Source organism: Ambystoma mexicanum, chromosome 3p, assembly GCF_040938575.1.
Source record: "Ambystoma mexicanum isolate Mex_15411 chromosome 3p, UKY_AmexF1_1, whole genome shotgun sequence".
In the NCBI taxonomy this organism is placed as follows: Eukaryota; Metazoa; Chordata; class Amphibia; order Caudata; family Ambystomatidae; genus Ambystoma; species Ambystoma mexicanum.
In genome coordinates this window covers 1182750109-1182767538 of record NC_090925.1, presented here as the reverse complement: position 1 = coordinate 1182767538, position 17430 = coordinate 1182750109, and positions in this window count along the sequence as shown.

Genomic DNA, 17430 nt, shown 5'->3' with positions numbered 1-17430 from the left:
GGTACCATTTGAAAGGGTAGGGATCGACATCGTTGGTCCCCTTGACCCGCAAACATCCTCGGGCAATAGGTTTATCCTGGTGCTGGTCGACCATGCAACCAGGTATCCTGAGGCCATCCCATTGAAAACTGTGACTGCCAAGTCAGTTGCAAAAGCTTTACTCGGCATATTTACTAGGGTTGGCTTCCCTAAAGAAGTTGTGTCAGATCGTGGCAGCAACTTTATGTCGAAGTATATGCAGGCTATGTGGAAAGAATGTGGGGTCACCTACAAGTTCTCTTCTGCATACCACCCCCAGACCAATGGTCTGGTGGAACGTTTCAACAGAAGGTTAAAGAGCATGATTGGGGCTCTGGAGGAGCCTCAGAGAAGAAAATGGGATCTTCTTTTACCATGCTTGCTATTTGCCTACCAAGAGGTACCACAGGAGGGTGTTGGCTTCAGCCCCTTCGAACTTCTGTTCGGTCATCCCGTACGGGGACCCTTAGCCATCGTCAAAGAGGGATGGGAGATGCCCACTCCCCCTGTTACTACCAATGTAGTTGATTATGTGCCAGGGCTCAGAAAACGGATGGTACTTCTGATGGGCTTGGCTAGTGATAAATTGAAGGCAGGGCAAGCGCTGGTGAAACATTGGTACGACCAGAAAGCTTCCCTCATCAACTTTACACCTGGTCAGCAAGTCCTGATCATGAATCCAATAAGGCCTCGAGCTTTACAGGACAAATGGTCAGGCCCTTACACAATGGTGGAGCCCCTGGGTGAGGTGAACTATTTAGTGGACCTTGGAAGGCCTGGACAGGCTCCAAAAGTGTTTCACGTGAATAGGCTGAAGGCTTTCGTCCCAAGAGTCGAAATCGCAGCACTGCTACTGGCTTCAGATGTTGAGGAAGAGGAGTCAGAACCTCTCCCCGACCTGTTCCAAAGCGGTCCTTCAGATAGCTCCGTTGAGGGTGTCCGAGTGGCCCCTCACCTGACTTCTGATCAGCAGGCTGAGGTGAAAAGTTTGCTTCGGCAGTTTTCCCCCCTGTTTTCACAGTCCCCTGGTTTGACACCTTGGTGCAAACATAACATTGACACAGGAGACAGTGTACCTACCAAAAGTAGGGGATACAGGATGTCAGATAAAGTACGGTCTTATATTAAGACCGAGGTCAACAAGATGTTAGACCTTGGGGTGATTGAACCCTCTAGTAGTCCTTGGTCCAGTCCTGTGGTTTTGGTTCCAAAAGCAGGCACTTCTGAATTGAGGTTCTGCGTGGATTACAGGGCTCTGAATGCTGTCACCAAGACAGATGCACACCCCTTGCCTCGAACAGATGAGCTGGTGGATACTTTGGGTGCCTCCAAGTACCTCAGCACGTTTGACCTCACTGCTGGCTATTGGCAAATAGCTTTAGCAGAACATGCCAAGGAGAAGACAGCATTTTCTACTCCAGACGGCCTTTACCAATTCCGGGTAATGCCGTTCGGGTTGAAGAATGCACCTGCCACTTTCCAGAGGCTTGTGAATCATGTGTTGAATGGGTTGGACGAATTCTGTCTTGCATATCTAGACGATATAGCAGTTTTCAGTGCCACCTGGGAAGACGATGTGAAACACCTCAGGATTGTGCTCCAGGCTCTTCAGAAAGCCCACTTGACCATAAAGGCTAGTAAATGCCAGATTGGACAAGGCTCAGTGGTTTACCTTGGACATGAAGTAGGTGGAGGGAGGATACAGCCTCTACCCAGTAAAGTACAAGCAGTACAAGACTGGCCTACCCCCACTACGCAAACCCAAGTGAGAGCCTTCTTAGGACTCACGGGGTATTATCGCAATTTTGTGGCAGACTATGGCACCATAGCTGCTCCTCTGACTGCCCTCACAACTCCGAAGAAACCCAAGAAGGTAACTTGGACCGACGAGTGTGAGAAGGCCTTCAATGGCTTAAAAGACTCCTTGTGCCAGGCCCCTGTGCTCAGGGCCCCTGATTATCAAAGACCTTTTATCGTGCAGACGGATGCCTCTGACACTGGGATAGGAGCTGTACTATCACAAGTAGATGAGAAGGGTAAGGAACACCCTATCGGTTTTATTAGTCGCCAGCTTAAGGACAGAGAGCTCAGATGGTCCACGGTAGAGAAAGAATGTTTCTCTGTTGTGTGGGCCCTAAGGAAGCTGAGGCCCTACCTCTATGGGACCCACTTCACTGTGCAGACTGACCATAAGCCGTTAAAGTGGCTAATGAACATGAAGGGGGAGAATCCAAAGTTGCTTAGGTGGTCCATAAGTCTACAAGGCTTCGACTTCACTATTGAGCATAGGCCAGGTGTCCAACATAGCAATGCTGATGGGTTGTCCAGAATGTTTAACCGACCTGAACAAGAGACTCATCCAGGGGTGGATTAGTTCCCCCTGTCCATAGTCTGGGAGGGGCGAGTGTTAGGAAAGATTTCGTAATTGTAGGTAATTTTCCTTCCATGTGGCAACCCATAAACTTTTTGCTGTTGTTTTCACCTTGTTCTTGACTTTGCCAGAGAAGTGCAGCCTTCTGCCGCACTCCTCTGGGCTTTCGCTCCTTTCTTACGGGGAAACTGACATGCCCTTAAGACAGTCAGTACCGGGGAACGCTGTTTCCCGTAGTTTCCTTTATCATGTTGCGGCTTTAGTGCAACATGACACAAGAGGGCACTGTAAGCTAAGTTACAGCTCTCTTGGGTCTCTAGCCTTCTACAGGCCCTAGATACTCTTTTAGGATGGTATTTTGATCGGTGCAAGTCATTCAGGGACTGGAATGGTGGCAGCGCTCGTTTTGTTTATTTTGAGCTCCTTTTGGCGTTCTGAGCACGTTTTTCGCACTGAACCCAAAATGGTGGCCTGGCTCCCAAAATGGCCAGACCACGTGGCTCCTTTGTCCTGTCCACTGACCGTCTTGCTCCCTTCACCTTCCCCAGGTCGGGCGACCCGGGGCCTTCCTTATTTGGGCATGTACTTTCCCGCGAAACGTGGTTGCTTTCGCGGGCTTCTACATGTCGTTTGTGTGCCTCCAGGGTGTGGGCTGGGATGTCTGGTCCCAATACACATCCTGGGTGCCAGAGAGTCTAGGGTGGTGTGAATGCCTGGGACCACCGTGGTCTGTGATTGGTCCACGTATGGTATGTGTGTTGATGAGCGGATCTCCCATTGGCTCCCCTCCGTTTTGGCGCGAAGGGAACCGTGGATAAGAGGGAGCTGGAAACACCACTACCATGTCGATCTCCTGAGTTCTCACGAACGAAGGAATACAGGAGCCAAGTATCCTGCAACCAAGAGGCTGGACCGAGGAATCGCTGGTGACCCGCTGAAGGAATCCTCCTTTGCACTGCTGTCGTCCTGTGAAGCCCTTTCCTCCTTTGATCGAACCAGAAGGCCTGTACTGGTGCTTCGACCTTTGGAATAGCAGGAACAGCTATTCCCGGCGACTTCATCATCTCCTGCCAAGTAAGCCTTCGGAAGTGTCTCTGGGCCATCCAGTTGACTGACCAGCTTACAAGGGAGTCCTGCTCTGTAACTGCCGCCAGGTTGTGTTGTATTTCGAGTCCTTGTCACTCTCCCACGCTTCGTACACTTGGCGTTCCCAAGTCTGAAGGGAGGAGTGTACATTTGGCTTGAATACACACGGCCGCTCCGTTGTCCTGCTGCGGCAACAAACTGTGCCGGTTTCGTCGATTAGGACGTCTTTTTGCTCTACACGACTACGAGGCGTTCCCTGCTCTTCTGAACCTGCCAGCTGCTGAAACTAACGTGGAGAAGCCTGGGTCTGCTTGCTTTGGGGACCGGTGAGTAGTTTAGCTAGGATCTGGTCGCCCTCCTGCAGTATCCCATTGCTTTTCCCTGCTGTGTAAAAACAGCACCCTTTTGGCCGTACTCGCGCTCTGCTTCTGCCCGCTGTGGAGGCTGCGCTTGAGATGCGGAACCTGTTCTCCTTCTGCTGTGCACTAACCCGAACTGCCTGACTTCCTCCGAAGAGCTTCCCCTTTTGCCCGTTGGCACCGGCGTGGCAGGTACTTTGAGCACAAGGCTCCACTCTTCGCAGGGCTCGAACTTCCATCTAGTTAGGTGCCTCTGAAGGCGAACTGAGTCTAAAGCGTTATCGCACTGCCTGTTTTCCTTTCCTTTCAGGTGGACTACATATTTCGTGCTTTAAACGCTTGCGACTGTGTATTTGTATATATATTGTGTTGATATGGTATGTGTTGGTTTAATATTGTGATATTGTGATTTTCTCTCTACGGTCATTATTTTAAAGGCCTTAAAATAAATGTGTATCTATTTTTGATATAACAACTGTTTGGAGTAGTTTGTAAGCGCTCTTGCTTTGTGTGCTCATTGCGGGCTTTCAGTCACCCTCACCCCTCTTGAGACCTAGTCTTGACCGCCGCGATCGCTACCTTGATTGGTCTGGCTCGTCCAGAGGTTACCCTGTTCCAAGTAATTAGGTTGGCCTTCTGAACTTCTGCGCCACCATGACAGAGTTCAGAAATCCGTCTTAACAAATACAGAACAAGCAGCCATGCAAGGAGTGTGTGAACACTTTATAAACCACACAACTAAGTGACTAAGTGACAGAGAAGGGCCAACCTGTATTGGGGAACAGAACCCGGGTGGGAATCTACGGTTTATATTATTTCACTTATCATAAGAAGAAGCAATCCTGTTGGTGTTTTTTCGTTATACTTCTTAATTCAGCCTAACCATGTAACTGCCAAAATGAAGCCTTTTGAATTATATATCTCTGTTTATTGTTTATATATATATAAACCTCCTGTGGCAGCAGCAGCAGAGGTTGAGGAGAGCGAATCCAGCGCTGAATCTCCCACAATGTCGTAGCCGTGCAGGCCATGAGCCCATGGAGGTGTTTTTTTTCTTGCAACATCCACACAGGTGGCTGTTGGTGAGCCCGCTGTCCTCGGAACTCCTGGGTGGGCTCCCCCATGCCCCTGGCCCACACATGGCTATTTTTGATTCTTGATTTTTGATTTTTGATTTTTTGTTGCAGTGTGTTGCCTTGTGTGGCTCCCGTGGGCATCCAGTGTATTCCGGCTGGGCACATGCAGGCTTGTCATGAGTTTGGGTTAGATGCCTGGGTTCGTGAGACACACACCCCTCCTGCTTCCCGTTTCCATGGGCTTGCAAAGAGTGTGCCCAAGTGACAGTGACTTACACAGTGACGTTGGACTCCCACGACATGTGTGAGCAGTCTGTAGTCAATGCTCTGTATACATTCCTAGTGCATATTGTTGTTGTATTGTGCACTGCATGGTGTATTGATGTGTGCTTGTGCATCCATGTCTCCCTCCTAATTTGCAGGTTCATTCCTCATGTCTTCACAAGGCCGTCCACTTTGGAGATGGAGTTCATGTTGTGAGCAGTGGACTTCCAGATGTGCGTGGCAACAACACTGTACAGTTGGAGGTGGTGCATGTGCTGGCATTCTCATGTTGTAAGACTACGTATCCTTTAGTACTTTAGACACCTTAGTACTGTCATGTTTATGCTATGTGGATTATATTGTGGTAAGTATTTGGTCATGTGTGTTGTTATTTCTACATTTATGTGGGCATATTGTGTGTGGCCAGTTTCCTTTCGGGACACTGTACTTTGTGACACTTGTGTCATGTTTGGGGGATGACTTTTTTTGCTCTCACATGGCATGTCATGCCATGGTGTGTTGGGTGGTGGTGCTGGGGAGGGGTTGGGTGACATGGCACTGTTGTCATGTTGTATCTTGCAAGGGGGTAATGATTTTAGCAGCATAGAAGTGTGTCTTTTGATGACACAGCATTGGTTGTGTTTGTGTAGGTAGGGAAGCACACAATGGAACACTTCCAGATGTACAATCTCAGGCTGGTATGGTTGTGACAGTTGACTGTCCATTGAGGAATCATCATTGTCTGATTGATTCATCATTGATTGTCAGCTGGTATGTGCCAGGGCTGTGTGCACTCCACAGGGGTGTGATTTTATGTGAAGTAATTAGCCACCAGCTGCGTACGGGCTGCCTCACCCCGTGCCCTTTCCCCTCCCATGCACAGCAGGAATGCATGTGGTTGGGGATGTGGGGGCACCACCATGTCCACGGCCAGGCCCTGGCGTGTTGCAATGTTGTGCAGAACACATGCTGCCACTATGATCCTACACACTACTGGGGGAACGTATAACAGCTGCCCGCCAGAACGGTCAATGGAGCGAAAGCGTGACTTGAGCATTCCGAATGTGCGCTCCACTATGCCCCGGGTTGCAATGTGGGCTGTGTTGTATCTTAATCTTACCTGGGGTGGCGTGGTGGGGTTCTGAATTGGCATCATCATGTGGGTGCTGAGAGGGTAGGCACTGTCCCCTGGGGAGGTGGTGATGGGTATCATTAGTGGGGTTGTGACATTACTCAGTATCTGACATGTATGCATGCGCAGTGGCATTTATACTCACCGAGCAGCCTTGTATAGCCATGCCGCCCAGCTTCTATGTCCCGGTTTAGTGTAGACATTCTGTAAATGAAACTGTTGTGGGTGGAGCCTGGATAGTTGGCGTATACTGAGGTGATGATTCCCTTGGCATCACATACTACCTGGACGTTGATGGAATGCCAGTGCTTGTGGTTTCTGTAGATGTGCTCAGTTGCCCTGGGGGGACGTAGAGCCACATGGGTGCAATCAATGGCACCTAGCACTTTGGGGAATTGTGCCACCCCGTAGAAATCCTGGGCGACAGCCTGCCTTTCTGCAGGTGTTCTGGGCAGGTATATGTGCCTGCGGACTGATGGGAGTGCAGTGAGGATGGCCAAGACCTGGTGTAGGCAGCCTGACTGCGTGGCCTGTGACACCCCCCACACTATGGCACTTGTCCGCTGTAATGATCCAGTGGCCAAGAATTGCAGTACATTAAGGACCTTCTCCAGGGGGCTGAGTGCTTGGGAGCACAGGGTGGTTGATGTGAGGTCATCCTCCCACTCACTGACCAGGTCGAGTATTATGTGAGGTGGAAACCTGTACCTCCCATACACATGGTCATCAGGCATCCCAAAAAGGCTTGTTCTGGGTGTAAAAATTCTGGCCCTAACTATCCTCCTCCTCCTCCTGTTGTATCCCACGGCCACTGCTGCTAGGAACGGTATATTCATCCTGGCGTCTGAGCTTGTTTTTTGTTTGCGCGCACTTTTATGCTGTGCGGGTCAACGTACGCCTGCTTCCTGCTGGCGTACGTGTTTCCGGATTGGCCACGTTCGATTCCATGAATACGTGTTGTAGGTGAGCGTGTAATACTTCCCGCGCACCCCTGAAATACACATCCCAGCCCAATCGCGTGTAAAACTTCCCGCGCACCCCTGAAATACACGCACCCAGGCCAATCGCGTGTGAAAACACCCGCGCACCCATGAAATACACGTACCCAGCCCAATCGCGTGTAAAACTTCCCACGCACCCCTGAAATACACGCACCCAGGCCAATCGCGTGTAAAACTTCTCATGCACCCCTGAAATACACGTACACAGGCCAGTCTCGTGTGAAAACACACGTGCACCCCTGAAATACACGTACCCAGGCCAGTCGCGTGTGGAAAAACACGCACACCCCAGAAATACACGTATCCAGCACAGTCGCCTGTGAAAACACATGTGCACCCCTGAAATACACGTACCCAGCCCAATCGCGCGTAAAACTTCTCGCGCACCCCTGAAATACACGCACACACTCCCCCAGGCCAATCGCGTGTAAAATTTCTTGCGCACCCCTGAAATACACATACGCAGGCCAGTCGCGTGTGAAAACACACGCGCACCCCTGAAATACATGTACCCAGCACAGTCACGTGTGAAAACACAGGCGCACCCCTGAAATACACGTACCCAGCCCAATCGCGTGTAAAATTTCTCGCGCACCCCTTAAATACACGCACACACTCCCCCAGGCCAATCGCGTGTAAAATTTCTCGCGCACCCCTGAAATACACATACACAGGCCAGTCACGTGTGAAAACACACACGCACCCCTGAAATACACGTACCCAGGCCAGTCGCATGTGAAAACACACGCGCCCCCTGAAATACACGTACCCAGCCCAAGCGTATAAAATTTCTCGCGCACCCCTTAAATACACGCACACACTCCCCCAGGCCCGATCGCATTTAAAACTTCCCGCGCACCCCTGGAATACACGCACCCATGCCAATCGCGTGTGAAAACACCCGCGCACCCATGAAATACACGTACCCAGCCCAATCGCGTTTAAAACTTCCCGCGTACCCCTGAAATACACATACCCAGGACAATCGCGTGTGAAGACACCCGCGCACCCCTGAAATACACGTACCCATCCCAATCACATGTAAAACTGACCGCGCACCCCTGAAATACACGCACATGCTCCCCCAGGCCCGATCGCGTGTAAAACTTCCCGCGCACCCCTGAAATACACGTACCCAGGCCAATCGCGTGTAGAACTTCCCACGCACCCCTGGAATACACGTACACCGCTCCCCCAGGCCCAATCGCGTGTGAAACTTCCCGCGCACCCGTGAAATACACGTACCCAGCTCAATCGTGTGTAACACTTCCCGCGCACCCCTGAAATACACGTACCCAGGCCAATCGCGTGTGTAACTTCACGTGAACCCCAGTTATACACGTACCCGCTCGCACAGGCCCTTTCGCGTGTGGAAGGTACCGCGAAACCCGTAATACACGTTCCCCGCTTGGCGTTTGCTGTTTGGCAGTCCGGTAAACTTGTTTTGGGTTGTCGCAGACCTTTGCGCTGGATTGGGGATTTTGATGCCTTTTCCTTGCGCAAGGGCGTTCTTGGGGGCGTAACTGGCGCTGCTGCCGGGTTGCTGCGCCACTCTGCGCCACGGCTGGTTTTGGAGGCTAAAATCCATGAATACGCTGTGCACTGAAATGGATTTTATCGCACGCGGCTGGTGCAGTCTATCGCACAGGAACACTGTGCGCCAGCCGCCAGCGCCCCTTTTGTGCGAATTTCCATGAATTACCCTGTCAGTATTTTCTTTGGATATTTTTCCCCATTTATACATTATTTCTTTTGTGTGCCATATATTAAATCTGAATCTCATGAAATCAGAACGGTGGACCGGATTGGGTGATTGGTGTAAGTATTTTTCAACTTGACCAGATGCTTTATGTGTAAACGGATTCCGATTGAATTTTTGTATTTTCATACATGCAGATCTTGTCTTGATCCAATCGGATCTCCATAGCTTTATTTTAGCTTTATTTGGGTTTTCTATTAAAAGTGCTTGAGACATATCTGCACCTATCATGATTTTCTTAGCAAAGATACACCAGTTCATAGCAAATGATTCTTTAGACGTTAATAGATAATTAGACAAAATCAAGAGCAGACCATTATTATTTTCTTGCATTATACATTTCCTGTACATTTGACAAACTTTCCATTTGTAGATTGCATATACTGAGCTAAGCCCCAGCTCATCTCTGATGACAGGCATGGATTCAGACATGGGTAACAACAAGGACTTCTTCCAGTAATGGTTCTCAAATTTCGACCAATAGGAATAAGTTTGACACCTTTTAGTTTCGGAGCCATAGAGAATGGTTGGAATGTACTTTTGTCTGTAATATACAATCAAGGGATCGATGGAGAATTTACAATATTTTGTGCGAATGAGTCTCATTTGAGACAAAGCCGTATTCTGTTTTAGTTGTAGATAATCTTTGTACGGCTTGTCATGAATGTGATCATTCACACAGATACCAAGATAAATGTATGTATGCACTGCCCGTAATTCGATATTTTGTAGGCTCCAGTGATAACATTTTTGTCTGTTTTTGGCTCCAAATTGCATGACTTGTATCTTTTTAAGATTAATACTAATGCAATTTTTACTAGCATAAACATCCAAAGCATTCAACATATTACGCATTCCAACTGGGGTTTTTGATATGAGTACCATATCGTCAGCGTAAAGTAGCCAATTAATGGATGAGCCATTTAACTTCACAGGATCGGTAATCATGCCACGAAAGCCCAGCCCAATATCCAGAATGAAGAAATTAAAAAGGGCAGAGGCCAGCAGGCATCCTTGTTTCAGGCCCCAAGTAGTTTTTATGTGTTCCGACAATAATCCATCATTGTTCAGCCGTATTCGAATGGAGGTATTGGAGTGGAATTCCAAGATCCATTTTAAGATGGACCAGGGACATGCCAAATCCAGCAGTTTTTTAAATAATAGTTCTCTTGGGAAAAGGTCGAAGGCGGACCTGAAATCAACAAACGCAGTGTATATTGGCTGTTTGTTTCCTCTCCCCTGGTCAATGATGGCATTCAGAGTTGTTAAATTGATGGCGCTGCCTACCCCTGGAATAAAACCCGTTTGAAACGGGTCCCTATGATTGAAGTTGTTTAACCATTTGTTGAATTCACACAGAATCATACGGGAAAAGATTTTCCCCGGGCAATCCAAGAAAGCAATTGTCTATACGATGTTGGATTTGTATGATCTCCTTTCTTGAATATAGGGAGAATCACAGATGTTTTCCAAGAGAGCTGTATATTTCCGGTTCTCATAATATCAGAGAAAATAAGGTGTAGAATATCTGCCCATATGACCTTGTTCTGCTTGATCAACAAATTATGAAGCCCATCCGAGCCAGATGCTCGGGAGGTGCTCAACTTGGATATATAATGTAATATGTCCTCTATATCAAACTTTACCGTATGATCCACATCAATTTCATCCCACTCTAAAGAAGTCTCCGGAAATGGAGCGCGATAGATGTTTTTAAAATAAGATTTCCAATCGCATCCGGGATGGGATTGATCTGGACTGTTGTCTGATGCTTATGACAAGCAGTATTCAAAAGTGCCCAGATTCCCCCAGACGATTTCACAATAATCTGTTTCAACATGGCCTCACCATCACGCTGATATTGGAGGGCACGATGGCCCAAATGCCATCTTTTATATGATTTTTTTAGTTGTTTTATCTGCTCATGTTTGAACACTAAGAAATCATTGGGGTCCTTTGACAACATCTTTATGTGTTTTCTTAAATCACTCTTCTTATGTTTACCTCTAGGTCAAAGTTGTGAATATGATTAGAGTGGTCCCCGTGAGCATTTGGACCTTTAGATGAAAATAATTGCATAGCATGGATGTAACAAGGGCTGTCAGAAGCATTGGATTCACCATATGCATCACTCAATTTTTTCTTATAGCGAAGTAATTTAGATCTGGACCACTTTCTACGGTTACCCGCATTGCTGACTAGTAAACTTGTGTTTGAATTAATGATCCTAGATTGTATTGACAGCAAATTGCAGGTCAAACTTAGTTGACTATGATCGCACATTATTGTAGCTTTTATATTGAAAGATAGAATTTTAGAAAAAAACTGGTTATTGACATACATGTAATCCAGCGTGGAATGACAGCTCTCGTTATGCCATGTGGCCCTGGGGGGAACATCTCCCTGAACTGAACCATTCAGCATTACAACATTTCTATTGGCCAACAGCATTAACCAGCAATGTTCATTGGTTGTTCTAGATGACATAGATTCGGACAGTAGATTCGGACAGTTCAATCACCCATGATGAAAGAGTTCATGATGGAATTATCCAAAAGAAGCTGATCCAGGTGCTGTTAAGTTGAAAATGTATCCGAGACGAGATGTTTCCTGCCCCAGTAGATATTTACTATGGCACAATAGGTTACTCCTTGTCGTATTTGAAAACAAGGCGACAGGGATCTATGCCATATGACAGCAAAGTTTTTCTCCTTGCAAAAAGCCATCATTAGGCCTATCATCGGCCTGCCCATTAGAGATGCAATGGCAGGTACCAGATAAATGTCATAAAGATCCCATATTGGGGCCGTTCGAAGCCATGTCTCTTGGAGTACTATAATGTCATATTGTAAAAGATCCTTACATTTGCTGTTAATGAGGTGTTTGAATCCCCTAGTGTTCCAGGAGACAAGGTTAACAGAAACAACTGTCTGGGATTGATATGATCTTCCACCATGGCTTCGATTCCCCCCTGCATCGTTAGAGCTTGGTTCAGAATTCATTTGAGCAACACTTTTGTCCCTGTAAATTCTAGTTTGGGGTAGAATTGATTTAACCATCGTTTGTTCCTGTACATACACATCTTGACATAGGATAAAGCCTAGATTGTAAAAGGCTGTCCGAGCTAACCATAAAGTGTTAGGTATCACACCCGATCGGATGTACAGTCCTGCCTCAGTGAGGTCTGGGGGGGATTTACAAATTTAACTAAATCAATGTCTGCTGAGGTGAGATCTTCTAAAGCCGTTATTTCTGCGCAGAGATTGAGCACACTATCATGGTTGAGATCATATTTAGTGAAGGGGTGATCAATAAGCAATGGTGTTTGTTTAAATTGAGCTTGGCCCTTATGGGTGGATAGAAATGATGCAGGCTCAACATTAGGTACTGAATTTAACCTGCCATCTAATGATTGTGGGGGTGCCAGATTAGAATTCATGCTCACCTGTGAATCATAGTCCCGACTCAACAAACCCGGGCCTTTCAGAAGCGGTTTAACATTCGGGTAGGTGGTTTGCAGCAATTGACTAGCATCAGTGTTCAACCCTTGCTTCGATAGCAACATGAGCCGTTTGATGTTTTCATTTTCTTTGTTATAGTTTGCAAAAAAGGCTTGTATCTAATTTCGTAGCTCTTGCAATGTACACTCAGTATTGGTAGCTAGACATTCATGTGAGTGATGAATGTCTGAAAACGATTTACATTCTGGCATTAAGGTAATATCTTCGATAGCTGTTGTTGCTTGAGTGCCTGTGAACACTTTTATTTGTGACTTCTTCCCTATTTCTGCTGAAAGTGTAGAAGCTGTTGGTTTTAAGTTCGAAATGGAACTTAGAGCTTGCAAGAAAGATGAGGAGGCTGAAACAGCCAGTAAGTCATCCAACGGTTTGCATGTTAGTGACTCCTTCCTTTGCAACTGAATATCCTGTTTAAAGTGCAAACATCTTTTTTTTTAGCTGCCGTAAGTAATCTTGATGCTATTTTATTTTTAATTCTACTAGGCTGTTCACTAGTAATTTGCATTGAATTAGATTGTTCATTACGATTTGTAATATTTGAGGAAGAAGTTTTAGTATTGATGAACATCGGAGCCAGAGTGGTAATTGGTGTTTTCAAGGGAAGCTCAATTGTTATGGATGGACCTTCCTTCAAAGTTAGTTGAGTAGCTTCCTGAGGACCATTAATAACAACAATGTCAGGTTGAGTTGCAGATGGTACGTGCTCTTTTAGGACAGGATGAGTGGAAATGACCTTATCACCTATGTTTGTATGAGTTTCCTGATTAATATGGTCAGATGACAAATTGGTAACAGATTGAATCTTTATTCCTATCTCACAAAGAATATTTTCATGGGATTGTCAATTTAATCTTCAAAAAGAGCTATTAGATAAGGCCTCACAGTCGGACTACTGTAGCAAGGTAGTTATGGCAACGCACAGTCTCTCGATAAATAAAAGTAGCATAATCACAAGGTCCAACACTGTCAATTCCACCTTTGAACCTTCTCCTGCCATTACAGCAGTTGCACAGAAACCGGTTCAAGAGGTCTATAACACCCCCATACAGACAAATGTCCTCTCCAAGTTGAGTTCCTCCCAGAACCTGTGTACTAGAAAGTGTCGGATGCCCAAAACAGAAGACACGAGCACTCAGGACTTTGTATCGGACCAGAGAAATGTCATTATTACTAACATCAGTAAGGTAAATGGTCATCAACCTAAAGAAGCCCTGCGGTTTAAAGCCCTAGCCTGGCTTAGACAGAGAACTGGGCCGGGTGTGGTCAGATTATCAGATCTTAAAATCCTCCGTAGGATGGACTTGAGAGACTGGAGCTCACCTGGCAACAAGGATTGCGTCCTAGTGGGATGTGGGACTAGTTTCCTACCGGCCTTTCTAAGACTATCCATATACATCCTGAGGGGATCCACCAGCTGTAATCTGATCATTTTACTATTCATTCGTCTTAAGGAGGTTCCCTTACACCATTCCTCTTGCAGTCGTATGTTTTGTATATTGTTGTGGATACACTTTTTGCTCATTTTTTGTTTCATGTAAGAATTGTTTGTATTGTTTGTTTTTTGCCTTTGGGTACCTGGAGTGCAATATAAATAATAAACATGAAAATAAACATAAACATAGGAGTGGGTGCTACAAAATAGAGTGACCGATTAGAACCACTGGAAGACGATTTATCGAACATTACAGGTGATTTATATAGTTCTTGTTTGTCCTTATCCTCATGTTTATCCTGCAAAACTGAATTAGTCTCGCTAATGGGCAAGCTCTGTCTAGCAGAGCCATCATTATTTGTATCAAATCCCCTGTATTAGAACAGATATATAGCACATCAGGAGTAGCCGTTTCGTGAGCATTTGATATATTCATGAAGTAAATCGCCTCTGCGTCAACTTCACCAACTAGTGTCAGTTTCTCATATTCATTTCTTAATAAACACTGTACCTGCACTGAGCACAAAGGGGGATTTTTTAACGGTGACCCAGTTAAAAACACTGGTAATTTAGCAATGAGTTCAGGAATTTGGGTTACACATATTTCACCTGATTTGCATGCCAAAGCAACGGATGCATCAGCTAATTCTTTACTTGGCATATTCAGAGTATTGTCAACTCATGTACATTTCCCTGGACTGGAGCTTCCTGAGGAGGTATAGCACCAGACAGGGAACACAATGATTTTAGTTTTGGAACAGGGGATGTCTCTATAGAGACTACATTTTGTTTCTTCAGACCATCGTTTTGACAAAAGGAACAAATATCAACATTCAACGAAATTGATCGTTTTTTTTCCCTCTTGATTCTCTTTTAGTCTCTTAGCAAAAAAGATCTTTTGAGAGTCCAAAGGCGAGATGTTACATAGGTCAGCACCAATTTTAGGCATGCCTGATTTTAAACAGTTGATAGAAGTAGACATGGTGTAGGGTGTTACCATAAAAGAGAAGAAATACACACAACACGTACCTTTTGAAGCAAAGGATTAAACTGCAAGGCCAGAGGCCACCAGGGGACGCAGGCAAGATGGCCGCCTGAGCCGACAGCTCCGCACCCAGCCCTGGGAATTTTGCGGAGTTTAGCAGGAAGAAGGTGCCCATCTCTCGCAAGCATCTCAAGAAAGGCTGTGTGAACCCCTGCCCACCCAGGGGGTCCAAACCAGGAGTTTCTACGATACCCACGGACCGAGTTCGACCGTCCGAGGTCTCCGCGGCCCCTCCCCCCGCGTCCTGAACAGCATGCAGGCGGAGCACGCCAAGGCTCGCCGAGGCCGCAGCAGAGCACAGCAGCGGGAAAGCCTGCGGAGGGAGTACCCACTTGGAGCGAGGAGAAGCCAGAGGTGGGGTGTCTCGGAGGTTCCACTGCACCCCGAGACCCCTGGTGCCCCGTTCCCGGAGGGGTGAGGCAGCGTGGAACCGGCGCGAGGCCGCGCTCGACATTGAACGAAGACATCGGAGGCGCCGCACGCGCACTGCATCGCCCCGACACCCCACCCACCAAAGGCGTTGAACAGGCCCACCTAACCGCATGCCAGAACTCCCCAGCCTGGGCCGTCGCGGGGGCGCGCCCACACCAAATCCAGCTGGGGATGCTGGAGAGGGCACTGGAGAAGGCACACGCCAGGTGAGAAGCCCTCGGGCTAGGACTTCATGAATAGGCCGCTTCTCCACTGAAGTTGAACCCCTTCAGTTATTCGGCTGGCACAACCATAGACAGTCACTCCGGGGGCATCCCCCCCAATCCGGCGTCCCTCCCCACATACTCAGCCGCAACCGACACCCCATGAGTTGGAAGGAGGCCCTCTCCAAGTATCAGTTTTCGGCCGGAGGGGCCAAAATGGCCGCCGGGTCCCCATTGGTGCCGCCTCCCGACCTGGGGGCCATCCAAAATAACATCCAGATGATTTTGGAGGAGATACGTGGGATTCGAACCGACATGGGTGCTAAGTTGGCCGACCTTACCATCAAGGTCACCACCCTGGAGGATCGCATGGAGGGAGTCGAGAACAACCAGCTCTCCACGGCGATCTTGGAGATGCAAATGGAGGCCAGATTTCAGGAGGTACATCGAAGGGAGGAGGAACTACGGTTCAAGGTGGACGACATGGAGAACAGGGAAAGGAGGAACAACTTGCGCATTTTTGGCCTGGTGGAGTCCAAAGGGGAGAGCCCGCAGGCACTGGAAGGCAAGGTCCACAACATTTTAAGAATCGTCATGGGGGAGGAGGCCGACATCGAGATTAAATTTGACAGGGTGCATTGAGCCGGCGGAGGTGGCAGAGGCCCGAGGTCAGTGTTGGCTCGACTGCACTACTATAGAGACAAAGCCAGGATCCTGGAGAAGGCGAGGAACTTCGGCGATATCCAATGCTGAGACTCTAAGGTGGCAATCTACTAGGACCTTTCGGCTCTCACCCTCGCAATGAGAAAGAAATGCGGGGCCCTTACCAGATGGTTACAGGGCAAGGGGGTCAGATACCGCTGTGGCCACCACTTCTACCTGGCATTCGAGTGGTCGGGAGAAAGACACCACATGGTGACCGAGGAGGACATCGTGCATCCCACTGGTGACCTGGTGGGAGATCGTGCCGGTCCCTCCGGCGGAGCGGGGGGAAGGCCAGGAACCCACCGCGGGGCCCCGGCAGACTGGGACAACCTAGCAGCAAGGCCAAGGTCAAGGGGGCACGCAAGTTTAAAAAAACCAGGCACCCATCATTGGCCTCTGAGGACCACCTGAAGTGACTGTAACTTTTCATAATGTTTGTGATTGGTTCGATGGACCTCCATGTCGGGCCTGTGCCTGGGGACACGGGGGACCACGGGAACAGAGTTACGTCTCACAAGTTTTGTTTAAAGGTTCATACGCGTTTATTCTGATTTAAAAGAGAAGGGGTTATCTACATGTTTACACTACCCGGGGCTGGGGTAGAGTCCTTGGTGGTTCGTTGACTTTCCCCGAAGAAGATTGGGTGACATGGACGAACGCCTCAAGACGGGGGGGAGGAGGGTGGGGGAAAGAGGCAGGGGGCATGGGGGAGAACAACCATCATCAAGGCCAAAATGGGAACGTTTAGAGGGGTCCATGGAGGGGTGGGGGGACTAGCCAGCCCGAACAGGAATCCTCCATTTTTCAACGTGCCATACGCAAGCATTACACTACGGTGAAGTTAGAGATGGACTACCTAGACGACAATGGTTGAAGGCATAGATAGGCACACTCAATATCAAGGGCCTCAATTGACAAAACAAGAGGTCCCTTACCAGCAACATGTTTCCCAAACAGCAGTTAATGGTGCTGTTCCTCCAAGAAACCCATTACAGACAGGGGAGGGAATCACCCATCAGGGGGAAGGAC